This window comes from Pseudophryne corroboree, chromosome 4, assembly GCF_028390025.1.
Source record: "Pseudophryne corroboree isolate aPseCor3 chromosome 4, aPseCor3.hap2, whole genome shotgun sequence".
NCBI classification, from domain to species: Eukaryota; Metazoa; Chordata; class Amphibia; order Anura; family Myobatrachidae; genus Pseudophryne; species Pseudophryne corroboree.
The window spans coordinates 913,173,816-913,201,661 of record NC_086447.1 but is presented as its reverse complement, the minus strand read 5'-3'; the positions used below and the strand labels follow the sequence as shown (position 1 = coordinate 913,201,661).

Sequence of the window (27,846 nt, the reverse complement as noted above, 5' to 3'; positions counted from 1 at the left end):
GTCTCCCACCACTTAGCTCAAGTACCTCCCCTAACGTTAAAGGAAATGGTACTAGCCCTGATTTGCTGTGACCCTGAGGTACTTGAGAGCATACCCAACAATCTGTTTGGTTTAACACGTTACCCACTAAGGAGTGATAGTCACTCAATGGATGCCGGTCCATATGGATATTAAAACTAGATTGGCATTTCTTTATGCATCCATCTTCAACCAGATTATCACAGAGCCTACAGATACAATTTTCTTCAGCTAACAATCCATCACAATTTCTTCTATCGGATCGTTTTCTGATACTCGCCTTTGCTTGTTGGTTTGGTTGATCTTGGAAAACTACGCCTCCATCATCATAATCGGAACCCATTCCAGAACCTCTTTCGACCTCTATGGTACTCTCGCCGGAACAGACTGCTCTGGTCAACATCATGGTTAACATCAAAATCCGGATCACAGTCTCTTGGGGCAAGTCCATCTTTGAGGAGGAAATAGAGAAGAATGAGAAGGGGGAAAAAGAAATTTTAAGGGAGAGGGGCTGGGAAGTGGAGAAAAACAATAAAAGGGAGAAGGGAGTCGACAACTGCTTTCGGTCTTCAAGGCTCAGGTGCTGCCTCAGTCCTCCTGGAACAGACACTCTAGTGATACAACCTCTACCGTCTGTTCCTTATCACGGGACTTCTCTGGATCAGCAACCTTTTTGCAGTGGGATGAATGGACCCAAGTCTCTCTCTCAGCAACCTTCAATGCTGTGGTGCTAGTCAATAAGACCTGGTATGGTCCTTCCCATCTATCAATAAGACAACCTGAGCGTAGAAAATTTCGTATCATTACATAATTCCCAGGTTCAATGTCATGACAATTACTATCTGGTAAATCAGGAATCACCAACTTCAGATTATCATTTTGATTCCTCAACTGTTTACTCATGTTAATTAAGTATTTTACAGTTACTTCATTGTTACATTTCAAATCATCCTGAGGGTTAATCATGACATGCGGTTGTCGACCAAACAAGATTTCAAAAGGAGACAGATTAAGGGGGGACCTGGGAGTGGTTCTGATGCTATACAAAACAATGGGTAAAGCTTCTGGCCACGTCAATCCTGTCTCTGTCATTACTTTACTCAATTTATTTTTAATAGTGCTGTTCACTCTTTTTAACAGGGAAGATGGGACTATTTGCTGTGCTGGACGTTCTTACTAGAATGCCCTGTTGTAGCAAGCGCTCTATTACTGGGAAAACTCCTAACTCCACCTCTGGCTTCAGAGGATACTGTGGGATTTTTGGAGCTATCCTACCATCTTTTACTTGTACAACTACTGGAGCTACGTTTGCCATTAATCCAGTGTCCTGTCCATCTTTTGTCCAAAGTGACTCTGGTATCTGAGATGTCATCTCTTCTACTTGGGATGGATTCCTATTTGTCATAATGGAATGTGACATTAATTTTGATGGGGAGTCTAACATGTCTCGTACTTCCTGAGCGTGATTCTCAGGGATGTCCAAGAATACACCTTCAGGAGTACAATAAATGACGCAACCCATTTTACATAGTAAGTCTCTTCCCAGGAGATTAGTTGGTGCCGATGCAGCCAGCAAAAAGGAATGCTTGGTATGCAAAGGCCCTATTGTAATCTCGGCTGGTTTGCTAACAGGGTAGTGCTGGACTACTCCTGTTACTCCCATGGCTGGAATTGTCCTACCAGTGGTTCTCATGCCCACTGTCGAATTTATCACTGACTTGGCCGCCCCTGTGTCTACAAGAAAGTTTAAAGTTTTACCAGCTACATTGATTGCAATTTCTGGTTCGCTTCCAAGACTAGCAATCAACTTAACTGGGTGCAGATTACAGGTATGGCCACACCCCTATTGGGTATGCTGACCTCCCTGAATCCCGTTGGCAGCAACTACTTGTGAGGGGGTTAGCTGGGAACTACCAGAGGCATGCCAATCTCTGTTCGGGGGATATCTTTTTGTTTCCCCTGTATGTGGCTCAAAACTCCGCCTCTGTGGACCCTGCTCCCAATGTCGTGTGTTGTGTTGTTGTCTAGGGGGTTGAAAAGATCTTTGTACATTCTTTGTTCTACATTCTCGTGCAAAGTGTCCCGGTCTGTTACAAGAAAAACATGTTATTACACTTGCCTTACCCACAGGATTCGGTGGTACATACGCAGGCTGCCTTGTGGTCAGCGCCTGTATACTTACGGACATCAACTTATCACTTTGCGATTCCCTGTGCCTAGTGATGTTTCTGTCGTGATCAATAGCAGCCTCTCTCAATGTGGACACTGACAGACCTCGCCAACATGGCTGCGTGGTCTGTACCCTAGCTTTTAATGTTTCTTTCAAACCATCCATCAGTACAGATACTGCTACTTCTCGATGGTTTGGGTTGGTCTTAATGTCTTCTATACCAGTGTACTTTGCCATTTCTAATAGTGCCCGGTGAAAATATTCTGTTGCCGTTTCGGACTCCTTTTGCTTAATGGAAAATATTTTATTCCATTTAACAACGGCTGGGAAATACTCCTTTAGCTGTAAATTTATCCTTTTTACATTATCCTTGTTGTACACGTCTGTAAGCGGTACATCTTTATCCAATGCACAGTCAGCTAAAAATTGAGTTGCGTCAACATTGGAAGGTAAACAAGCTCTTAGCAGTATCTGCCAATCCTTGTTGTTGGGTTCTACAGTGTTACCTAGATCCCTGATGTATTTTTGGCTAGCAACTAAGTCCTTTCTGGGGTCAGGAAATTCGGACACTATTGTTCTTAATTCCATTCTGGAAAATGGAGTGTACATGGCAATGTTCCTTATGGGAGTGGCTCCAGACACATCTGTTTTTCCATTGGGAACTGCTATTACCCTTACAGGAGCAATTCTAACAGCCTCTTCCTGTGTAGATTCTACTGCTTGTTGTGGTACAATTGTTTCAGTGTAGTGCATGGTGCCGTACTTACCCGTTGACACGACCTCACCTATCCCTCCGCTAGGGGCTTTCACTAATCTCGTGGGTGTCGCTGTGCCTACTGTGGTCTCTGCTATGGTGGCTGCAAGAGAGAGAGCTGAAATTGTTGCTGAATCGTCTTCTTGATCACACTCCTGAGGAAGGTTCAAAACAGGGTACATCTTGCACGGGTTAATACTTGCATGAGTTATTTGGTTAACATCATTAACATTTACAGGGTTACTAAGAGTTTGTGTTTTACAACCCAGTGCGTTTCTCTCCGCAATCAACTTCTCTCCTGCAATGTATGGTGGAGGAGGAGCTGTGGCTATCAGCTTCCTGACTGCCCCAGATCCTGCCGCCAGAGCCAAACCTCTCTGTATCTCACCTTCCTGGTGCCATAACTGTAAATAATCATGATGTTGAATTCGTCTCTTTGCTGATTTTACGAGACATATCCTCCTCCTTAAATTTTGCAACACTTCTGGACTAAAGCTACCTATTCTTGGGAATTTGTCCCTGTCTTGTACAGTCATTCTCTCCCATTCATCACATAAAGATTCGGTGTGACTTCCATATTTTTCACACATTACATATCGTGCCGACCCAACTGGTCGGTTCACAGAATCAACCTGAACCAAGGTTGATCGCCCCCTACCTGAGCAACTGGCCCCCATAGTCTGCAGGTGTTGCTTAGTCCTCCTTGGATCTCTGTATCAAGGTTTTCAGCAAGCCTTTACAGACAACCAAATTACTCCACAGTAGGCCGGCGGTGGCGGTTTACCGAGTACCCCACTCACTCGCCCACCTCGACCAATACGACCTGATCACACCGACGTGGTGCTGGCGTACTCGATACAGGGCCCCTATGGAACCTTCAGTTTACTGGAACATATGAGGGTTACCCGCAGGACACTTACTCTTTCCAGTAAAGGTGGGGTTGTTAGATAGTTCCTGAGTGACCAGCGAACTTCCCTTTAAAAATAAAAAATTACACAAATCACGTCAGAATGTACAAATAGCGTTTGTGACCACTTTACTCTAATGGTATTAGGTCAGATTACTAACTACTGCACACAATTACGTGCGGTCCAATCGTTCAGTACACAAGCACTACTTGTTATGTACTGAAAGATCAATGGAATCGATGTTTCCGGACGCGATTCCTTCAGCAAGAGCTTGTATGGCCTATATGGGTTCTGCACCAACACCCCAGGCGTTGTGCCACTGGACTTTTATAGCGGACCTTTTACCTTACGACCTCCTGGTCTTGTTACCTTATGACCTCCTGGTCTTGTTACCTTATGGTCCGCTATACTCTAATGCTCAAATATTATTTAACCAGGGATGCCTCCCTAGCCACCGTATATGTCACTTACACGTATGTCCCTTGACGAGTACCCGGCTTTCCTTTTGGTTCCACCTTAAAGTTGTATAAACTTATGTATACAAAACCACACTCACTCAACACATGTACACTTTGTTTCTATATCTATTTCTGCGCAGAAATTGTCTTCAGTCCAACAGTGTTACCAATTAGGAGCAGGATCTGTTAAACTAAATTTCAGATTTTTTTCCAAAAAATAGATTTGCGTTATTTACCGCTTCGCGTTATCTACCGCTGTGCGTTACTTATCGCCTTTGCGCTAATTCTCGCTTTGCGCTAATTCACCTTTTTCGTGACTTGAGCTACGTGAGCGTAACCAGACGCTACGTTGCGTAATGTACGCTGCGTGCGTCTGCCTTTTGGATTGCGTACGCTAGTCTTTGTTAGCGACACGTGTACGCAATGCAAAGATCCACCGTAACACAATATATACTTTTATCAATGTAAATGATCCCTGATCATCTACCGCAATCCACACTGACTGCCTTGTCTCCTAGACAAATCGTGTGTTGTTCTATACTTTAACTATTACCTTTACTATGAAATAACAGCAAATCTCTTTTTAGCACTTTCTATCAACTATAAAAATTGGCAAACAGGAATAGTGATATACGAAATTGAAAAAGAAATGCAGATAAATGTATGCGTGCGTGTATACGCAAGACAGAAGAGAAATAAAACAGTTTTTAAAAGACACAAGCGTTTTGTTCTTACTTCCGGTTCCCGGATTCCTTCAGCACTCTTTATCTAAGCGAAGCAGACGCTTATCCCGTCAGCACTGGGAGACAACCTCCCACCCTTTGCTGGGGGATAATGTCTGCTGATCTACCTAGTGCGGATATGAGAAGGATAGGACGAGTCCCCAATTGACAATTCTAAATACTTTTGTCGTATAAACAACCCTTTATGAAGTCTAAGAACACTGTACGCTGTTTGCTTAAGAAGTACCGTAAGGGTACGCTATTTGCGTAACGATCGCTCCGCCGTAAGCGAGACGCTCAAGCGTCACGTTCGCTCACGGCCCAGTGATCACAGGACACGTTATTGGTTATGACTAGAGTAATGATTCGCTATGGCGTAGCATACGCTCGAGACCACGAGGAGGTCACCAGCGGCGCAGACGCTCACAACGCTATACCTTAATGTTTAAACCTTATACCAATGAAATACACAGAATAACTTAATGTGAATACAGGGTGTAAGTGCAACCTTGTGTAACCTGACTAACTACAAAGCTGCTTGAGCGTCACCGACGCTCAAGTGAACACTTAACACTATAGAAAATACACAGATACTGGTTTAGGTTCCAAAGCCTATTAACTGTATTATATCTAATATTTGAAAAAGGGGATAACAGTACAAATGATACACTACAATATAACAGAGACTTCCTAACCACAGAACTAAACAATAAATACAAAAAGACAATACTACACTGACCTAAATGCAATACAATACAATACTATCTAATACAATACAATACTAGCCTAGTCTAGGGGAGATATGAGAGAACAGAACAGAGAGAGAGAGAGATGAGAGAAATTGGCTCACAGAAAGACAATGATTACGGAGAGAAACTTACGCACAAAGGGTATGATCGCCTGCGCCTCGATATCCAGCTCCCGGCTATCAGCAGATAACCGTTGATGAGAGAGTGAGAGCTGGATGTGGTCGGCCTGCCTATTTATGCCCCACACACAATGCAATCTCATGGTCCTACAATCCCATTGTCCATTGGCCGAAGGAATTCGGCCCTGCATCATAACAAAAGGTCATAGGGTGATTCATACAGGTGGGCTGTGACGATTTCCAACAGCTCAGGTGGGTGGGAAACTGGGTTTCCCGCTGCATACCTGAGTATGTGTAAATAATAGTAATGGACATAAACTTCTTATGTCCATAACTATTCGCACGAGCGATTAATACGCTCCAAACCAACACCGGAATATTACTAATTAAATACTCTTCCGATGGGTACCAAACACTGCTGTATGATTCCTGTCAGACCCTTCGTACAATACAAAGAGGGATTCCTTTAACCAGGGACCTTCTATTTTAACCAAACTTTCAGAATCTATCAAGGGGACCATGATCTACAAACTACATTAATTGTGAACATTTGTAACGAATGAGTCGCACGCTACGACTACATAAACTCTACCGTAAATACGCATACCGCGCCTGCGAGTGCACGCTATCGCGGGTATGCGCCTTCACGGGAGAGCGTACGCATGCGCAGCGCGGACCAGTGTGCGGTGCAAATATGGCAACGTGCATAGAGACATTTTTCTGACTTTGACACAGGTAAGTTTTATTATGCTGTAATTATCCTTCACTAAACACTTTGCTCTACTTTCTATTGTGTGTTCTGTTACTTACTGTTTGTTGTTTATAGTGGTGTGTCCATTGTGCTTAGTTGATGCTAACAAAACATTTACAGTCATTACCCTTGAAAAACATAACTACATACATACAGACCAGCTTCTTAAATTTTGGAGACGGACACAGGAATGTGTTTTTTTAACAAATTCTTTTATTTATTTGCACAAAAAGTTTTATGTTATTTTTTTCTTTTGTGTGTGCTGGGTGCTGGCTCACTGGCACGTGCTCTTGATGAACGCCGGACAGGGGAGGTTACTGGCGTTTGAACAGGGGTCGTGGTTCCCGAGCTGGAGGTAACTTGCTGAGCACCCATCATAGCAATATTGCTGCTCAGATTATTTAAACTGGCAATCAGCTGAGTGTTTGTAGCAGTGTGGCTGGCTACAATCCTGGATAAGGCCTCATTCACCACTTGATTGTGTTGAATTATCTGAACTAGTGCCTGCTGATGTCGCTGTTGTTCATCTATAATGCGGGATAAATTAGCATTCATTTGGCTGTTTTCTGCCCTAATTTGCTCCATAGAGGTAGCCATTCTCCCTACTTGTACTATTAGTCTGCCCGAGTTGCGACTAATACGCGGTAGATGATGGGGCAGACTGGCAAGGTGTTGTGTATGTTGGGTCAGGGTGGCATTGCTTTGGGCCTGTTGGCTTGTCCAACTTGCCCAAAAATCGTCCGGAATTTGGCTTGGGGGCGGAGCTTGTGCCAGTTGTGGACTGCTGGATGGTTGGGGTATATCCTGCAACTGGATTGGCATGCTTGGATCCACAGCTGTTAATTGCAGTGTGAAGGATGGCTGTTGTTCTGGTCCCTGCTGGTCCTCGGCGGACATCAAGTTGTGCTCTGTATGGGGTAGGCAACATGCAATGTTGTAATTTTTCGAATTTGTCAAGGCTAATGCAACACATTATTACATTCCTAAAACTACATTTTTGCATTAGTAGCTCTTGTTTTTTGCAACTTAAAAAATTGTTAACATTTTTTGATTAAAAAAACAACACAGGCGCAAACATTGGCAAATTAGCATATTCCTCACCTAACTAACTTCCCTCCACAACATTACACTGTTAGATTCCCTCCCCTCACCACGATATAGACTACTTACCTGTATAGTCCAGAGGAGCTGAGCAAGTAAGCCATCTACATACTGGACAGGGGCGATGTGTGAACACTGTAATAGGTTTATTTTTTTGACCCAAAATTTATTTGTCTTCATATTTTTGAAAAATTTGAACGTGTGTGTGCTTAATGTATACTCAAATCTGTTCTTTTCATACAAATAGGTTGTCTAGACCATCCACTAAGACCTTATCTATTTTTAATAAAGCACCTTGAGCAATTGAAGACGTTACATCACATTGCTTGTTGAGGAAAACATGTAAACTCCAAACCAACTAACAACATCTTAAGTGTACTGTGTATATTATTGCTTATGTGTTTAATTTATGTTTTTACTCACCAGATAACTGAGGTGATCTGGGCTCATCACTCTGCGAACTCGCCAATAGTGCCAGTGGTGGCTGGGGTGACACTGCCGATAGTCTTCGCCTGGGTGGGGATGATGGAGGTGCAGAATCAGAGCCAAGACGCCGTGTCTTAGTTGGCCTCCTGGGTAAGTGTCCCAAGCCCTGTGATGGGCGCCTTACAGGAGGTCGGCTTCCAGAAGCAGAACCTAGGTGCAAAATTTAGCATTATTATTTTGTACTTCTATGTGTTTTCAGAATATGTGACTACAGTGAAGACTTACCTGCAATACCACCATCATCCTGACTGGTCTGAGGCCTGTCTGGGCGGCTGGTCTGTGTGACTGTGGAAAAAGTGACCCCAACATTATTACCATGTTTTTTGTCAAATGAACCAGTGAAAACCATTAATGTACTGTAAGCATCTATTTGGTTTGGTTTCCATAAAAAAAATAAGCTTAAGAGCTTCTATATTCATGATTTTTAGTTGAATATCAAAATGTACTTGATGTGGCACACAATAAAGTTTATACCTAAAAGATTTTGGACTCAGATATTGCAGAGATTCAGTACTTGGCAATTTTAAAATAATTTAATGTTTTAAAAATTGCCCCGCTTTTAAGTTTTTACTTAAAACAAATACATTTTGAGGATTTAAAACAAACACACATGTTCAAGCATTATCGCAAAAAATTGCACCAAAAAAAAAAAAAAAACATTTAAAAAAAATGCACATGTTTTTGTTATAAAAAAAAAAAAAAAAAAAAAAAACCAAGGAGCAAAAAAACACATTCAAAAAACAAACACACCTTAAGGGAGCATAGGCATGCAATCTGTTTTTTGCCAAAAAAAACATCCTTAAAACTTTAAAAATTACATTAAAGAAATTGAACACACATTTTAAGAACAATAATACAAAACAAACTTACCATCCTGCGTGGGTCGGTCCGAATCCCGGACATGAGTAGCAGACACCACCTCGCCAGGAATCAATGCCCGCACAGGCTCCTCCCAGTCCCGATAGCTTACACGTAAAGGTGGCCCACCTCCGGTTCTACGTGCAGATTTGGACTCTTTGGCCATCTTGGCCTTGACACGCCGCTTAATATCGTAAAATCGCTTGCGGCACATGTCCTCTGTCCGCCTCACCACACCCTCACTATTTACAGCAAGTATAACTTGCCCCCACAGGGCAGACTTCCTGCGGGAGGACACCCTGGCAGCATCCTGACCAAACAATTGGCGATGGTGCTTCATCAGCTCACGTACCAACGCCATGTTTTCAGCATAGCTGAACTTTATATTCCTGCCAGTCTTGGTAGTGGTGCGTGGCTGCGGAGCCACAACACCATCACTATCACTGGAAAATCCAGCAACAGGCACCCCCTCCTCCTCCTCCTCACTAACCTCCTCCCTCTCACTACCCCCCTCCACCTCACTACCAGCCTCCACCTCACTACCAGCCTCCACCTCACTACCAGCCTCCACCTCACTACCAGCCTCCACCTCACTAACCTCCGCCACCACACTGACCTCTGAGTCGGACATGACAAACAACATAAAACACTGAAAAATGAAAACACAAAACACACTCCTCCACTACTCCTACTACACACCACACAGCCAACACACGCTCACTCACTCACAAACAATGACAAAAGACTGAAATAATAAAACAAGGACAAAAAAGTTTACAAACTGGGAAAAAACAATACTACAAAGTTCACAAGACTCCTAACACACACAGTACAGCACTCAACAATCACCAAACTCCTCTCCAAATCCACCAAAAACTCCACCAAACTCACCAACTCCAAATACACCTTCCTCTCTCCTCTCCACTAGCTAAACCCACGAGGTGCGGAGTGTTTGGGGCGTTTTTATAGTAACATGCACAGACACTCCTCCTTTACGAATACAACCAATCACGGCCGCGTGACGTAAACGAAACTTAGAAGTCAAAACGCGGCAGCAAATTCCAAATCACTGCCGTAACAGACTTGTGACGCAGTCGTAAAAAAAAAAACCCCAACGCGGCCGCGAAATAGCAAACGCGGCCGCAATCAACAGCAGAAAAGCACGAATGACATCGACATCGGAAGATTGAAAAAATACGAATACGAACGCTTAGTAAATGAGTCGTAATCAATTCAAAAAGTTGCAAGTTTACACTGTCGATGTCAGTCGCGATTGAACTTGAACATGATTCTGAAATATACGAATCTTAGTAAATAAACCCCATTGTGTCAGCTCTTCCGGGCACAGTGTCCTAACTGAGGCTTGGAGGAGGGTCATAGGGGGAGGAGCCAGTGCACACCAGGTAGTCCTAAATCTTTCTTTAGAGTGCCCAGTCTCTTGCGGAGCCCGTCTATTCCCCATGGTCCTTACGGAGTCCCCAGCATCCACTACGGACTACGAGAAATAGATTTACCGGTGAGTAAATTCTTATTTTTCCCCTAGATTGGAGACTGGATGATCACATTTGAGGGCAGATTTAACTATTAGTGGAACCTGCCGAGGCGCCTTTTGTGGTGAAAGGCTGATTCAGTGTGTGTGTGTGTGTATGTATATATATATATATATATATATATAAAATTGAAGAGTATATGCGCTGATCCACCAAATCACAGTCTTTGTCAAAGTTAATTAAATGCTCCTGAAGAAATCGCCTTTGAATAAGCAAGTCCTCTGCAGCCTCCTCAAGATGTGAGCCGTACCACGGGCTCAATGGTTACCATGCAAAAGACAAATGAGGGGCGCGGAGTGTAAGTATAAAATTTGAACAGTTACTTTAATTGTAGTACATAGATACATACATCTCAGTTTTGATAAAACGGCACAGTCAGTCCCCCTCGGTGTCTCCGGATCACATCCGATAAGGAGACCTCCCGCCGGCGCTTCACCGCTCTCCGGTTAATGCGTTTTAGAATCAGGACAGCATGCAGGACGTTAGCACGTCAATTCAGTCGTTATCACGCCAACGCGTTTCAACCATCAAGGTCTTCGTCAGGGGGTGTGGCTATTGATGGTCTAATCCCGTATTTATACACACAATGTTAATTAACCAATTGATCACACATCAGGTGAAATGGTAAAACAATTTACACTAAAAAGTTTTAAAACGTTCCAACACATCCACAGTACATCATTACAAAATATTGCACTAGTTATATATCGATACATTGAAAGTAATAATAAAACAATTTCTTATAATTTATATTCAAAATACAATAAAAAATATTTTCAGCCGTTAATTAGGCACAGGTGGCATATATTATAATGGGAAACAACAACCCCTTCATACAGGGGAAAGAAAAATGCATTTATAAATTTATTAAAAAACACACATATATATATATATATATATATATATATAAAAAAATATATAGAAATATACATAAATTACTAACAGTAACACGAATCATAAAACTTGATAATTATGTTCCTGAAAGAGAGAAAAATAGATCTAAAGGGAGACATAAATGGACATAAGTCAAACTTCAATATAAATATACATGCATTGCTTAAACCACCATATATGGAATATATTTTATATACCGATATCAAAAATATTGCAAAGAATTAATATAGAGGCGGATCACTAGTAAGCAGGGCAAAGGATCCAATGGATCGACAACAATGCCCTCCAAAGTGAACCAACTCCACACCATTCTAATGCAAAAAAGGTATGATATCATATGTTTCATTTAGTCCATCCGGACTCAGTGTTTTTAGTGTATGGATCCAGTATGTCTCTCTTTTACTCAGTTTCTTTAAAATATCACCACCTCTAGGATCTGGAATAATATGTTCAATGGCTTTAAAACTGAAGTTGTTACGCAATAATCCTCCATTGCAGGAAACAAAATGTTTGGGAACCGAATGGTTAATCAATTTATTAGTTATACTCCTCATATGTTCTAGTACTCTTATTTTAAGCTGGCGTTTAGTTTTTCCAACATATCTAGCCCCACACTGACACTCCAGCAAGTATATAACAAACGTGGTTTGACAATTTATTAACCCCTTAATATCCCAATATTTAGTCCGATCAATATTCCATACTTTTTTCCTCTCTTTACTAACAAACGGGCAGACTTTACAGTGATTACATGGAAAACATCCATTAGTATTTTTCAACCATAGTTCATCTTTAATAACAGGAAGATTACTTGGAGCTAAAATATTTTTGAGGGTTTTTGCTCGTTTATAAATCACTTGTGGTTTATTGGGAAGTACTCCTTTAAGGACTGGGTCAAGTTCTAAAACACTCCAATGTTTGGAAAGGATTTCTTTTATTTGTCTATTTTGAATATTGAAACCAGTAACAAATGGAATAAATGGTCTGTCACTTTTATTCCTCTCCTTATATATTAATAAATCGCTCCTCACTAATTTATCTGCTTTTTCTTTACATTTATTAATTACTTTAAGGGGATATTTTTTCTCCTTGAAACGCTCCACATATAATTCTGCTTGTTTTTCATACATTACCGTATCCGTACAATTTCTTTTTACCCGCAAAAATTGGGAATAGGGGATATTGGAAACCCAATTTTTTAGGTGGCAGCTGTTAAAATGGATATAATTATTACTGCAACGAAAATACATAAATGTCTCAAAAAACCACCAGGACGTCCTATAATAGCTGGTATAGATTCGGCAACAGCAAAATTGTCTCAGTATGTTGATATTTTCATTAAGAAATATGTACCTACCTTGAAGTCATTTGTTAAGGATTCTACACATATACTAGATATCTTGAGTAAACTGGAGTGGGATCCAGGGTATAGCTGGTGTACAGTTGATGTGGAATCACTGTACACCAGCATACCACATAAAGAAGGTGTAGATGCTATTGAATATTTTTTAAGAGGTGATAATGAAATGGGAGAGACTATGAGAGAATTCATCTTATCTTGTATTGAATATGTTTTAAAAAATAATTATTTTTTATTTGAGGGTCAATTCTACAACCAACAAAGAGGCTGTGCGATGGGTACGCCGTATGCGCCGAGCTTCGCCAACTTGTACTTGGGCAAGTGGGAATCTGAAGTCATTTATAAAGACAACCCGTTTTTGGAAAATATTGTTCAATATAATAGGTTCATAGATGACATATTAATCGTTTGGAAGGGTACTCAAGACGATTTTAATTCCTTCATGAAATTTATAAATGTCAACCAACATAATCTTAAATTCACCTCCAATTTTCAAAGTCAAAAAATTGAGTATTTAGATTTGGTGTTGGATACCAGTGAATGGACTCCAGGGAAAAATATTAATACTTACACATACATTAAGAAGGTGGACAGTAATAATTATATCCATTTTAACAGCTGCCACCTAAAAAATTGGGTTTCTAATATCCCCTATTCCCAATTTTTGCGGGTAAAAAGAAATTGTACGGATACGGTAATGTATGAAAAACAAGCAGAATTATATGTGGAGCGTTTCAAGGAGAAAAAATATCCCCTTAAAGTAATTAATAAATGTAAAGAAAAAGCAGATAAATTAGTGAGGAGCGATTTATTAATATATAAGGAGAGGAATAAAAGTGACAGACCATTTATTCCATTTGTTACTGGTTTCAATATTCAAAATAGACAAATAAAAAATCCTTTCCATACATTGGAGTGTTTTAGAACTTGACCCAGTCCTTAAAGGAGTACTTCCCAATAAACCACAAGTGATTTATAAACGAGCAAAAACCCTCAAAAATATTTTAGCTCCAAGTAATCTTCCTGTTATTAAAGATGAACTATGGTTGAAAAATACTAATGGATGTTTTCCATGTAATCACTGTAAAGTCTGCCCGTTTGTTAGTAAAGAGAGGAAAAAAGTATGGAATATTGATCGGACTAAATATTGGGATATTAAGGGGTTAATAAATTGTCAAACCACGTTTGTTATATACTTGCTGGAGTGTCAGTGTGGGGCTAGATATGTTGGAAAAACTAAACGCCAGCTTAAAATAAGAGTACTAGAACATATGAGGAGTATAACTAATAAATTGATTAACCATTCGGTTCCCAAACATTTTGTTTCCTGCAATGGAGGATTATTGCGTAACAACTTCAGTTTTAAAGCCATTGAACATATTATTCCAGATCCTAGAGGTGGTGATATTTTAAAGAAACTGAGTAAAAGAGAGACATACTGGATCCATACACTAAAAACACTGAGTCCGGATGGACTAAATGAAACATATGATATCATACCTTTTTTGCATTAGATTGGTGTGGAGTTGGTTCACTTTGGAGGGCATTGTTGTCGATCCATTGGATCCTTTGCCCTGCTTACTAGTGATCCGCCTCTATATTAATTCTTTGCAATATTTTTGATATCGGTATATAAAATATATTCCATATATGGTGGTTTAAGCAATGCATGTATATTTATATTGAAGTTTGACTTATGTCCATTTATGTCTCCCTTTAGATCTATTTTTCTCTCTTTCAGGAACATAATTATCAAGTTTTATGATTCGTGTTACTGTTAGTAATTTATGTATATTTCTATATTTTTTTATATATATATATATGTGTTTTTTAATAAATTTATAAATGCATTTTTCTTTCCCCTGTATGAAGGGGTTGTTGTTTCCCATTATAATATATGCCACCTGTGCCTAATTAACGGCTGAAAATATTTTTTATTGTATTTTGAATATAAATTATAAGAAATTGTTTTATTATTACTTTCAATGTATCGATATATAACTAGTGCAATATTTTGTAATGATGTACTGTGGATGTGTTGGAACGTTTTAAAACTTTTTAGTGTAAATTGTTTTACCATTTCACCTGATGTGTGATCAATTGGTTAATTAACATTGTGTGTATAAATACGGGATTAGACCATCAATAGCCACACCCCCTGACGAAGACCTTGATGGTTGAAACGCGTTGGTGTGATAACGACTGAATTGACGTGCTAACGTCCTGCATGCTGTCCTGATTCTAAAACGCATTAACCGGAGAGCGGTGAGCGGTGAAGCGCCGGCGGGAGGTCTCCTTATCGGATGTGATCCGGAGACACCGAGGGGGACTGACTGTGCCGTTTTATCAAAACTGAGATGTATGTATCTATGTACTACAATTAAAGTAACTGTTCAAATTTTATACTTACACTCCGCGCCCCTCATTTGTCTTTTGCATATATATATATATATATATATATATATATATATATATATATATACTGCTCAAAAAAATAAAGGGAACACTAAAATAACACGTCCTAGATCTGAATGAATGAAATATTCTTATTAAATACTTTGTTCTTTACATAGTTGAATGTGCTGACAACAAAATCACACAAAAATTATCAATGGAAATCAAATTTATTAACCCATGGAGGTCTGGATTTGGAGTTAATAAATTTAGCCAATATGGTTAATATATAGCCAATATATGTGTGTTTGTGCTCTTAGTGTCTGTGTGATGAGCTACTAGATGTTAATATGTAAAAATCTTTTAATAGAGTTAATGTCCAAAATTCATGGACTCTCCTCTATTCGGGTAGCTGCTGTTTCTCTTACGTCCTAGAGGATGCTGGGGACTCTGTAAGGACCATGGGGATAGACGGGCTCCGCAGGAGACATGGGCACTTTAAGAAAGAACTTTAGGCATGGGTGTACACTGGCTCCTCCCTCTATGCCCCTCCTCCAGACCTCAGTTTATAATGGTGCCCAGAGGAGACTGGGTGCATTACAGGGAGCGCTCCTGAGTTTTCCTGAAAAGAAAGTATTTGTTGGGTTTTTATTTTCAGGGAGCCTGCTGGCAACAGACTCCCTGCAGCGAGGGACTGAGGGGAGAGAAACAGACCTACTTTAATGTCAGGGTCTGTTTCTTAGGCTACTGGACACCATTAGCTCCAGAGGAAGTCGGAACACAGTTCTCACCATGGGGTTCATCCCAGAGCCGCGCCGCCGTCCTCACAGAGTCGGAAGATAAAAGCCGGGTTAGTATGAGAAGAAAGAAGACTTCAAAGGTGGCAGAAGACTTCAGATATTCACTGAGGTAACGCACAGCGGTAGCGCTGTGCGCCATTGCTCCCACAAAGCACACACACAGCAGTCACTGTAAGGGCGCAGGGGCCGCCCTGGGCAGCAATAAGGACCTCCAAATCTGGCAATAAGTATATATACAGGCTGGGCCTGAGGGGGCGGAGCTTGTTCCTCAGCACTCACCAGCGCCATTTTCTCCACAGCACGCCGCTGAGAGGAAGCTCCACGGACTCTCCCCTGCTTACCACAGTGAAGGAGGATTTTAAAGAAGGAGGGGGGCACATATTTTGGCACAAATACATAAACACAGCGCTATCCGGGTAAACATACTATGTTTCCTGGGTTATTGGCGCTGGGTGTGTGCTGGCATACAATCTCTCTGTCTCTCCAAAGGGCCTTGTGGGGGAACTGTCTTCAGATAAGAGGATTCCCTGAGTGTGTGGTGTGTCGACATGTCTGAGATAGAAGGCTTTCTTAGTGAGGAGGTGGAGCAAATAAAGGTGGCGTCTCCGTCGGCAACACCGACACGACTTGGATATGTGGAATGTTTTAAGTAGTAGTGTAAATTTATTACACAAAAGGTGGACAAAGCTGAGTCCAGGAATTATGCAGAGAGTCAGGCCCTGCCTGCCTCTATGTCTTAGGGACCCTCGGGGTCTCAAAAGCGCCCACTATCCCAAATGGTAGACACTGATGCCGATACGGATTCTAACTCTAGTGTCGACTACGGTGATGCAAAAGTGCAGCCAAATATTGTCTAAAAGTATTCAATATATAATTATTACAATAAAGGATGTTTTGCATATCACAGAGGAACCCCCTGTCCCTGACACGAGGGTACACATGTATAAGGGAAAGAAACCTGAGGTAACCTTTACCCCTTTTCATGACCTGAACGAGTTATTTGAAAAAGCTTGGGAATCTCCAGACAAGAAACTGCAGATTGGCAAAAGGATTCTTATAGCGTATCTGTCACAACTGAGGGCCTGAGCTGACGGGAGGCAGCCTCAGTTGTAGGGGCTGAGATGTAACGGAACCTGGGAGGTTGTATCAGACCCCTAGACATGTAAGTAACATATAGAATAACTGCCCGAAGGCGTGACCACGACAACCAGGATAAAAGTCAATGATGTTTATTATGACAAACTCCGTAACACAGCAGCAGTAAAAGGAAACATAAAAGTCAACAGAGGATAAATACAATTCCTGGGTACTACAGGGTGGCAAGGGCCACAGGCACTGGTAGTGTGAGACAGTTCTTATAAGCTTCTAGCTGGAAAGTCCTTACCAGGCCTGACTGTAGCAATGGAGAGAACCCAGGATCGTACCAGCCGGTGTTCCAGGAAAGGCTGGGCTGCTGAAGATAAAACGGCTGCTGTGGATACTGGCTGGAACCAGACTGTTGTTGATACGGAGTGGATACTGGCTGGGACCAGTTAAATAATAAACGAACTTGAGAGCGATTAAATAATAATGAAGTTTGGAGTTTGAGAGCGGTGAAATAATAATACCGGTGGAGAGTGGTAAACTGCAGAAAAGGACACCGGCCCTTTAAGAGAAGCTGTACACTACTGGAAGCTGGGCTGGAAGCAGGTGATTGTTTGAGAGCGGTGAAATAATAATACCGGTGGAGAGTGGTAAACCGCAGAAAGGACACCGGCCCTTTAAGAGAAGCTGTACACTGCTGGAAGCTGGGCTGGAAGCAGGTGATTGTTGTAGCTGGAAACAGGTGAGTCCAGAATGGATCAGAGAGTCAGGCTACACCGCAGATGGAATGCTGGTGCGGGTCTCTTATAGCAAAAGTCTGGAGACAGGAGCTGGAACCTGGAAGACAACCACAGGAGAGAGACAAACTGGAACTAGGTTAGACAACCACTCTGACATTCTGCATGTGGAAACTCAGGAACAGCGGGATCCGGTCCTGGAACGCTGAGCCAGCCTTAGGAGGCATCTGAAGGGTAAGTAATGGCGTCCAGATACCCGGATCGTGACAGCACCCCCCCCTTTAGGAGTGGCCCCAGGACACTTCTTAGGCTTTAAAGGAAACTTTGCGTGGAAATTTCGGACCAAGGCAGGAGCATGGACGTCTGAGGCATTGGTCCAAGAGCGTTCTTCAGGACCATAGCCCTTCCAGTCAATGAGGTATTGTAACTGACCGTAACGGAAACGTGAGTCCAAAATCTTGGCCACCTCGTACTCGACTCCCCGTTGAGTCTGAACTTTGGGAGCTGGAGGAAGTGCGGAATGAAACTGATTCAGGATCAGCGGTTTCAACAAAGAAACATGAAATGTCCTGGGTATTTTCAAGAAGGATGGTAACTGTAACCTGTAGGCAACAGGATTGATGACTTGTTCAATCTTGAAGGGTCCGATGTAGCGAGGTGCAAATTTCATGCTGGGAACTCTCAACCTCAAATTCTTCGTGGACAACCACACACGATCACCCACCTTGAGAGCAGGAACCGCTCTACGCTTCCTATCGGCAAACTTCTTATACCTGAATGAGGCTTTAAGCAGGGCTGCGCGGACGTTCCTCCAGTTATTTGAAAACTGACGCAAGGTGACATCCACTGCTGGAACAGAAGTTGCGGGAAGCGGTTGGAATTCTGGGACTTTAGGGTGGAATCCATAATTAATGAAGAATGGTGTAGAAGAAGATGAGGAATGGTATTGATTGTTGTGGCTGAACTCGGCCCAAGGAAGGAGTTGAACCCAGTCATCTTGAGAGGAAGACACATATATACGGAGGAAGGCCTCCAAGTCCTGATTCACCCTCTCGGTTTGACCATTGGTCTGAGGATGGTAAGCCGTGGAAAACTTTAACTTGACTTGGAGGGCTTGACACAAACTTCGCCAAAATTTGGCTACAAATTGTACTCCACGATCCGAGATGATCTCTTCAGGAAGACCGTGAAGTCGGAAGATCTCTTGTATAAACACTTGAGCCAACTTGGAAGCTGACGGAAGACCGGTGAGAGGAATGAAATGTGCCATCTTGGTGAACCGGTCAACTACCACCCAGATGGTATTAAACTTGTTGCAGATAGGTAGATCGGAAACAAAGTCCATCGACAAATGGGTCCATGGTCGACGGGGAACAGATAATGAAACCAGTTGCCCCGCAGGCGACTGGCGGGAGACTTTGTGTTGGGCACACTTTGGGCAGGAGGCAATAAATTCCATAACGTCCTTCTTCAGAGTTGGCCACCAGTAGGACCTAGAAATAAATTCAAGGGTTTTCTGAATGCCTGTATGTCCAGCAAAACGGGAAGCATGGGCCCAATGCATGAGCTTCTTCCTTAGAACTGGCTTAACAAAACTTTTCCCTGGTGGAGGCGTAGAGTCCATCCCTACCGTGGAGAATGCCAACGGATTAATAATAGGATGCTTGTCTGCAGACTCGGACTCATTTTCTTGCTCCCATGAGCGGGAAAGGGCATCGGCCTTACGATTCTGAGAACCCGGACAGAACTGGAGTTTAAAGTCAAACCTAGAGAAGAAAAGTGCCCATCTGGCCTGACGAGGATTCAGACATTGTGCGCCTTTGAGATATAAAAGATTTTTGTGGTCGGTGAGTATGGTGATTGAGTGGGAAGCTCCCTCCAACAGGTATCTCCACTCCTCCAGAGCGAGCTTGATGGCTAGCAACTCCTGATCGCCAATGGCATAGTTGCGCTCAGCTGGAGAGAACTTCCGGGAGAAGAAACTGCAAGGATGTAGATGTCCATCTTTGGCCCTCTGGGATAACACTGCTCCTACTCCAACGGAGGAGGCGTCTACCTCTAAGATAAAAGGAGAGTCGGTGTCAGGCTGTTTCAGAACTGGTGCAGAGATGAACCGTTTCTTCAGAAGGTGAAAGGCCTGTGTAGCTTCCTCGGACCACTTGGACGGATTAGCACCTTTCTTGGTTAATGCAGTGATAGGCGCCACAATGGGGGAAAAGTCTCGTATAAATTTTCTATAATAATTGGCGAACCCTAAGAGCCTCTGGACCCCTTTGAGGCTTAAGGGTATAGGCCAATTCTGGATTGCTTGGAGTTTCTCAGGATCCATCTCTAGTCCGGAACCGGACACAATGTAACCTAGAAACGGAATGGTTTTAACTTCAAACACACACTTCTCCAATTTACAATAGAGGTGATTGACACGGAGACGGGAAAGAACCTCTTTTACCCAGAAACGATGATCTTCGAGATTATTAGCAAAGATGAGGATGTCGTCTAGATAAACCACGACATGGCGGTACAAGATGTCCCTGAAGATCTCATTCACGAAGTGCTGGAAGACTGCTGGAGCATTGCTCAATCCGAAGGGCATGACGAGGTACTCATAATGTCCGTCACGGGTGTTAAAGGCGGTCTTCCACTCGTCACCCTCACGGATTCGGATGAGATTGTAGGCACCCCTCAAGTCCAGCTTTGTGAAAATGGTTGCACCACTAACTCTATCAAAGAGCTCGGTAATCAGGGGTAAAGGGTATCGGTTCTTGACGGTAATGTCGTTCAGACCTCTGTAGTCGATGCACGGACGCAGACCACCGTCTTTCTTCTTAACGAAGAAGAAGCCTGCGCCGGCTGGAGAAGAAGATGGTCGGATGAAACCCTTCGCCAGGTTCTCTTTGATGTACTCTTCCATGGAGTGTGTCTCGGGCAGAGACAACGGATAAGTTCGGCCTCGCGGTGGAACCTTCCCTGGAATGAGGTCGATTGGGCAGTCCCATTCTCTATGAGGAGGAAGGATATCAGCAGAGGCTTTACTGAACACATCCGTGAAGTCTTGATATGGAGGAGGCGGAACATCAGTTGACCTGGGGAAGGAAGAACAAACAGGAAGAACTTTGGCTAAACAAGTCTCAGCACAGGAGGGACCCCATGCCAGTATTTGCGTAGTCGTCCAGTCAATTGATGGGTTGTGGAGACGGAACCATGGACGGCCTAAAACCACTGGATGTGTGGCTCTTGGAATCACTAAAAAAGAAATATACTCAGAATGAAGAACTCCCACTCTCAGACGAACTGGAAGAGTCCTTAAGGAAATGACTGCGTCAAAAATCTTGCTGCCATCCACGGCAGTCAATGAGACGGACGAGGACAGTCTCTCGGTGGGTAGGGACCACCGTTTAACATAAGCTCGGTTATGAAATTCCCAGCTGCTCCGGAATCAAGGAGGGCAATGACGTTCCTGTAACGTTGAGCAATTTGGAGCGACACTGGGAGGTTACAGTCATGAGGAGATGGAGAGGAGATCATTACTCCTAGCCGGCCCTCTCCTTGGCGAGCTAGGATCTGGAGTTTCCCGGACGTTTGGGACAGGCATTGATAGTGTGCGACGGAGCTGCACAGTAGAGACAGAGAGACTCAGAGAGACGTCTTCGGCGCTCAGCGGGAGATAGACGGGAACGACTAATTTGCATAGGCTCATCCTTGGATGGAGATGGTTGACGAGGAGGAGGAGCAGAAGATTTAGGAGTAGATGATCTTCCTCGCTCGGTTGCTCTCTCTGAAACGTAGATCAACCTTCGTGCAAAGAGAAATTAGCTCATCCAACTTAGAGGGCAAGTCTCTGGTAGCTAACTCATCCTTGATGCGTTCTGATAAGCCATGCCAGAATGCAGCATACAGGGCCTCGTCATTCCATGCCAGTTCGGATGCCAGGATTTTAAACTGTATAAAATACTGTCCCACAGTACGTGTTCCCTGGCGTAAACGAAGAATCTCAGATGAAGCAGATGTTATCCGGCCTGGCTCATCGAAGATGCGCCTGAATGTAGCTACAAAGTCAGTATAGGAGGATAGCAGGGGATCAGACTTCTCCCATAAAGGTGATGCCCAGTCAAGGGCTGAGCCACTGAGAAGGGAGATGACATAGGCAATTTTGGTACGGTCACTGAAGAAATTGCCAGGTAGAAGCTCAAAGTGGATTTCACATTGATTGAGAAATCCCCTGCAGAACCTTGGAGATCCATCAAATTTTGCTGGCGTTGGAAGATGAAGATGTGGACTGGAAATGGGTAAGGTGGGTGGGGTTACAGCTGGTGTCACTGTAGTGGACGCACCGGACGTGCCAGGTCCACGGAGGGTCGTTTGAATCCCATCCAGCCGTGTAGAGAGATCCTGGAGACAGCGGATGATGTGGCCCTGTGCAGCCTCCTGATGTTCAAGTCGGGCTGCTAGTTCTTGCATCGGCCTGGCCGCTTGATCCTGGTCTCCGGCTGGATTCATTGGTCAGTGCTTACTGTCACAACTGAGGGCCTGAGCTGACGGGAGGCAGCCTCAGTTGTAGGGGCTGAGATGTAACGGAACCTGGGAGGTTGTATCAGACCCCTGGACATGTAAGTAACATGTAGAATAACTGCCCGAAGGCGTGACCACGACAACCAGGATAAAAGTCAATGATGTTTATTATGACAAACTCCGTAACACAGCAGCAGTAAAAGGAAACATAAAAGTCAACAGAGGATAAATACAATTCCTGGGTACTACAGGGTGGCAAGGGCCACAGGCACTGGTAGTGTGAGACAGTTCTTATAATCTTCTAGTTGGAAAGTCCTTACCAGGCCTGACTGTAGCAATGGAGAGAACCCAGGATCGTACCAGCCGGTGTTCCAGGAAAGGCTGGGCTGCTGAAGATAAAACGGCTGCTGTGGATACTGGCTGGAACCAGACTGTTGTTGATACGGAGTGGATACTGGCTGGGACCAGTTAAATAATAAACGAACTTGAGAGCGATGAAATAATAAGGAAGTTTGAAGTTTGAGAGCGGTGAAATAATAATACCGGTGGAGAGTGGTAAACTGCAGAAAAGGACACCGGCCCTTTAAGAGAAGCTGTACACTGCTGGAAGCTGGGCTGGAAGCAGGTGATTGTTTGAGAGCGGTGAAATAATAATACCGGTGGAGAGTGGTAAACTGCAGAAAGGACACCGGCCCTTTAAGAGAAGCTGTACACTGCTGGAAGCTGGGCTGGAAGCAGGTGATTGTTGTAGCTGGAAACAGGTGAGTCCAGAATGGATCGGAGAGTCAGGCTACACCGCAGATGGAATGCTGGTGCGGGTCTCTTATAGCAGAAGTCTGGAGACAGGAGCTGGAACCTGGAAGACAACCACAGGAGAGAGACAAACTGGAACTAGGTTAGACAACCACTCTGACATTCTGCATGTGGAAACTCAGGAACAGCGGGATCCGGTCCTGGAACGCTGAGCCAGCCTTAGGAGGCATCTGAAGGGTAAGTAATGGCGTCCAGATACCCGGATCGTGACAGTATCCTTTCCCGGTCGAGGACAGGATACGGTGGGAATCCTTCCCAAGGGTAGACAAGACGTTGACACGCTTATCCAAAAAGGTACCTTATTCGGACCGGCGATAGCACCGGTTTGGGTTTGTAGCGCTGTAATATCGTGGACGGATACCTTATCGACAGAATACCTTAGATAAAGATACCCTTTTATTAACCCTGGGTCATATTAAGATGCTGTCCTATATATGAGGGATGCTCAAAGAGATTCTAGAGTCAACGCTATGTCCATTTCTGCTAGACGAGTCCTATGGACACGGCAATGGACAGGTGATGCTGACTCAAAGAAGCATATGGAGGTTTTACCTTACAGGGGTGATGAATTGTTTGGGGACGATCTCTCGGACCTGGTCTCCACAGCTACGGCAAGTGTATACATTTTTTGCCTTATATTCGCTCACAGCCTAAGAAAGCGCCACATTATCAAATGCAGTCCTTTCGGTCACAGAGTAACAAGGAAGCACGGGGATCGTCCTTTCTTGCCAGATGTAAGGGCAAAGGGATAAAGCTGCCAACCACAGCTAGTTTCCAGGAGCAGAAGTCCTCCCCGGCCTCTACAAAGTTCATAGCATGACGCTGGGGCTCCGCTGAGGGAGTCCGCCCCACTGGGGGCACGTCTTCGACTTTACAGCCACATCTGGGTTCGCACACAGGTGGATCCCTGGGCAATAGAAATTGTCTCCCAAGGTTACAAGCTGGAATTCTAAGAGGTACCCCCTCGCCGGTTTTTCAAATCGGCCCTACCTGCTTCTCCCCCAGGGAGGGAGATACGGACGCAGGACGGCGCTTACAGAGAAGTCCCGTCATGGCCTCCGCAGGTAGTGCAGGTACTGAGCGGTAGGCAGCTCTCACTGCCACCGCTCACTTACTTACTTTTTCTGTCCCTTGCAGGCGGTCAGCTCACGCTGCCGCCCATTATGGGGGGACTGTATGTTTCTATACTTTAATGGCTATGTGTCTGTGTATATACAAAACGTTCCCCTGCTGCCTGCCACTAGTAAAACCCCTTGCTGCCACTATAATTCTCCACTTGCAGAGGGAGCCAGCGAGCGAACCCCGGCACTGCGCAGGCCGCTCTACGCTTCCTGGGTCACCCGGCGCCGCTGGCTGCTTGCAGGGGTAGCTAGCGAGCAGTTTCCGCCACTACCGCAGGAACGCTCGCCGCTCTCCGGCGTCCGCGTAGCCTTCCTCCTCCCTACCCCGGTACGGCTCTGGTGGGCTGAGCGGCTGAGCTGACCGCGGACAGCTGCTGCCGCGGCCCGCTCACCAATCTCCAACGTGCAGTCCTTCAACGGCCGCGGTAAGACTTGCACTCCCCGTCTCCCGTCTGCTGAACAACGTGGGGGGAGCAGTGTGGGGGAAGTCGGCAGCCAGAATATAGGCTGCATCTGCAAATAATACTCTTCTGCAGGAGAGAGAGGGGGGGGAGGAAGCCCGCAGAGAGGCCCCAATAATTAAGCTGCGTTTAGGCAGCAAAATCATCAGGATTTTAAGCCTGTGGCCAATATCAGAGTCTCTGTTACATATACAATATAACTGTTGTATATATATATATATATATATATATATATATATATATAAAAATTTATTTCTCTAATGTCCTAGTGGATGCTGGGGACTCCGTAAGGACCATGGGGAATAGACGGGCTCCGCAGGAGACTGGGCACTCTAAGAAAGATTTAGTACTACTGGTGTGCACTGGCTCCTCCCTCTATGCCCCTCCTCCAGACCTCAGTTAGAATCTGTGCCCGGCCAGAGCTGGGTGCATTTAGTGGGCTCTCCTGAGCTTGCTAATAAGAAATTATTTTAGTTGGGTTTTTTAATTTCAGAGAGCTTCAGCTGGCTACAGACTCTCTGATACGAGGGACTGAGGGGAGAGAAGCAAACCTACTAACTGCGGCTAGATTGCGCTTCTTAGGCTACTGGACACCATTAGCTCCAGAGGGTTCGAACACAGGATCTTAACCTTGGTCGTCTGTTCCCGGAGCCGCGCCGCCGTCCCCCTCGCAGAGCCAGAAGACAGAAGCCGGCAGAAGCAAGAAGACATCGAAATCGGCGACAGAAGACTCCTGTCTTCACATGAGGAAGCGCACAGCACTGCAGCTGTGCGCCATTGCTCCCACACTAACCCACACACTCCGGTCACTGTAGGGTGCAGGGCACAAGGGGGGGCGCCCTGGGCAGCAATTAAGTACCTCCTGGCAAAAGCAGCATATATACAGTTGGACACTGTTATATGCATGAGCTCCCGCCATTAATTTTACACAAAATTGCGGGAGAAGCCCACCGCTGAGGGGGCGGGGCCTTCTTCCTCAGCACTCACCAGCGCCATTTTCTCTCCATAGCTCCGCTGAGAGGAAGCTCCCCAGGTTCTCCTCTGCACGATAGAGAGGGTGAAAAAGAGAGGGGGGGGGGGGGGCACATAAATTTGGCGTAAAAATAATATAACAGCAGCTACTGGATTAACACTAAGTTACTGTGTGATTCCTGGGTCATATAGCGCTGGGGTGTGTGCTGGCATACTCTCTCTCTGTCTCTCCAAAGGGCCTTGTGGGGGAACGGTCTTCAAATAGAGCATCCCCTGTGTGTGTGGTGTGTCGGTGCGTGTGTGTCGACATGTCTGAGGTAAAAGGCTCCCCTAAGGAGGAGATAGAGCAAATATGTGTGTGAGAAGGTGTCTCCGTCGACAACGCAGACACCTGTTTGAATATGTGTAAGTGCTGAGGTGAATTTATTGCACAAAAGATTAGAGAACAGACAGGAAATCTACCCATGTCTGTCCCTATGGCACAGAGACCTTCAGAGTCTCACAATGCTCACTATCCAAAATAATAAACACTGATATCGACACAGAGTTTGACTCCAGTGTCGACTACGATAATGTAAAGTTACAGCCAAGATGGCTGAAAGGTATTCAATATATGATTATTGTAATAAAAGATGATTTGCATATCACTGATGACTCATTTGTCCCTGACACAAGGGTACACATGTTAAGGGAAAGAAAGCTGAGATAAATTTCCCTCCTCTCATGAGGAAAAAGAGCGGGAATCTCCTGACAAGAGACTGCAGCTTCCCACAAAAAATTCTCAGGCTGTATCCTTTCCCCACTAGGGCCAGGATGTGTTGGGAATCTTCCCCTAGGGTGTCCTGTTTGCACAGAAGGTAGCACTAACTAGTGATAATGCAGATAGCGTGCACGTTCTAGTATACTACTCAGACCAGCGATTGTGTCGGCATGGGTTTAAAGCGCTGTGGCAGCGTGGACAGGTACCTTATCAGCAGAGATTGAGACCCTAGTATGCATATAGATATATATATATGTATATATAGATATATATATATATATATATATTATAGATGCTGTCTTAAGTGATATATATATATATATATATATATATATATAACATGCCCAAAGAGACATGAGTATACTGGGTCCTAGAGTCAAAGCTATGTTGATTTCTGCTTGACGTGTCCTGTAGAATATGCAATGGACAGATGATGCCGACTTAAAGGCTGAGGATTGTGTGGAGAAGGGTTCTCGGACCTGGTCTACACAGCTATAGCTGGTAATTCTGATATTTTGCCTTATATTCCTGCACAGCCCAGGAAAGCACAACATTATCAAATGCAGCCTTTCGAATAAAGAAACAAGAAAGTCCGAGGTGCGTCCTTTCTTGCCAGAGGCGGGGGCAGAGGAAAGAAGCTGCACAACACAGCTAGTTCCCAGGAACAGAAGTCCTCCCCGGCCTCTACAAAAATCCACTGCATGTCGCTGGGGCTCCACAGGCGGAGCTAGGCCCAGTGGGGGCACGCCTTCGTCAGTTCAGCCACAAGTGGGTTCACTCCCTGTTAGATCCCTGGGCAATAGATATTGTGTCTCAGGGATACAAGCTGGACTTTGAGAAGATGCCCCCTCACCGACGGCCCTGCCGGCTTCCCCCCACGAGAGGGAAAACAGTGTTAACTGCAATTCATAAATTGTATCTTCAACAGGTGGTGGTCAAGGTTCCCCTCCTTCAACAAGGAGGGGGTTATTATTCGACCATGTTGTAGTCCCAAAACCAGACGGTTCGTCGGACCCATATTGAATTTAAAATCCCTGAACATATACCTGAAAGGGTTCAAGTTCAAGATGGAATCGCTAAGAGCGGTTATTGCAAGCCTGAAAGGGGGAGATGTTATGGTGACTCGGGACATAAATGATGCATACCTTCATGTCCCCATTTATCCACCTCATCAGGTGTACCTCAGAATTGCGGTACGGGATGGTCATTACCAATTTCAGACGTTGCCGTTTGGTCTCTCCACGGCCTTGAGAATATTCACCAAGGTAATGGCGGAAATGATGGTGCTCCTGCGGAAG

The 27,846-nt window shown here is 44.2% G+C and overlaps 2 long non-coding RNA genes across 2 annotated transcripts in view; one reads left to right on the top strand and one right to left on the bottom strand.

Annotated features, from left to right (window-relative positions):
- LOC134911889 (uncharacterized) overlaps positions 1-8,718 on the top strand; it is a 79,670-nt gene extending 70,952 nt beyond the window's left edge. Inside the window, exon 2 of the long non-coding RNA XR_010176937.1 lies at positions 8,177-8,718. This is a non-coding gene — a long non-coding RNA (uncharacterized LOC134911889). The remainder of the gene's footprint in view (positions 1-8,176) is intronic.
- On the bottom strand, positions 7,156-8,542 carry LOC134911888 (uncharacterized). The gene is made up of 3 exons (XR_010176935.1): positions 8,462-8,542; positions 8,174-8,386; positions 7,156-7,557 (listed from the first exon to the last, which is right to left on the bottom strand). It is a non-coding gene; the product is annotated as an uncharacterized LOC134911888 (long non-coding RNA).
- Positions 8,719-27,846: the final 19,128 nt, after the last annotated feature.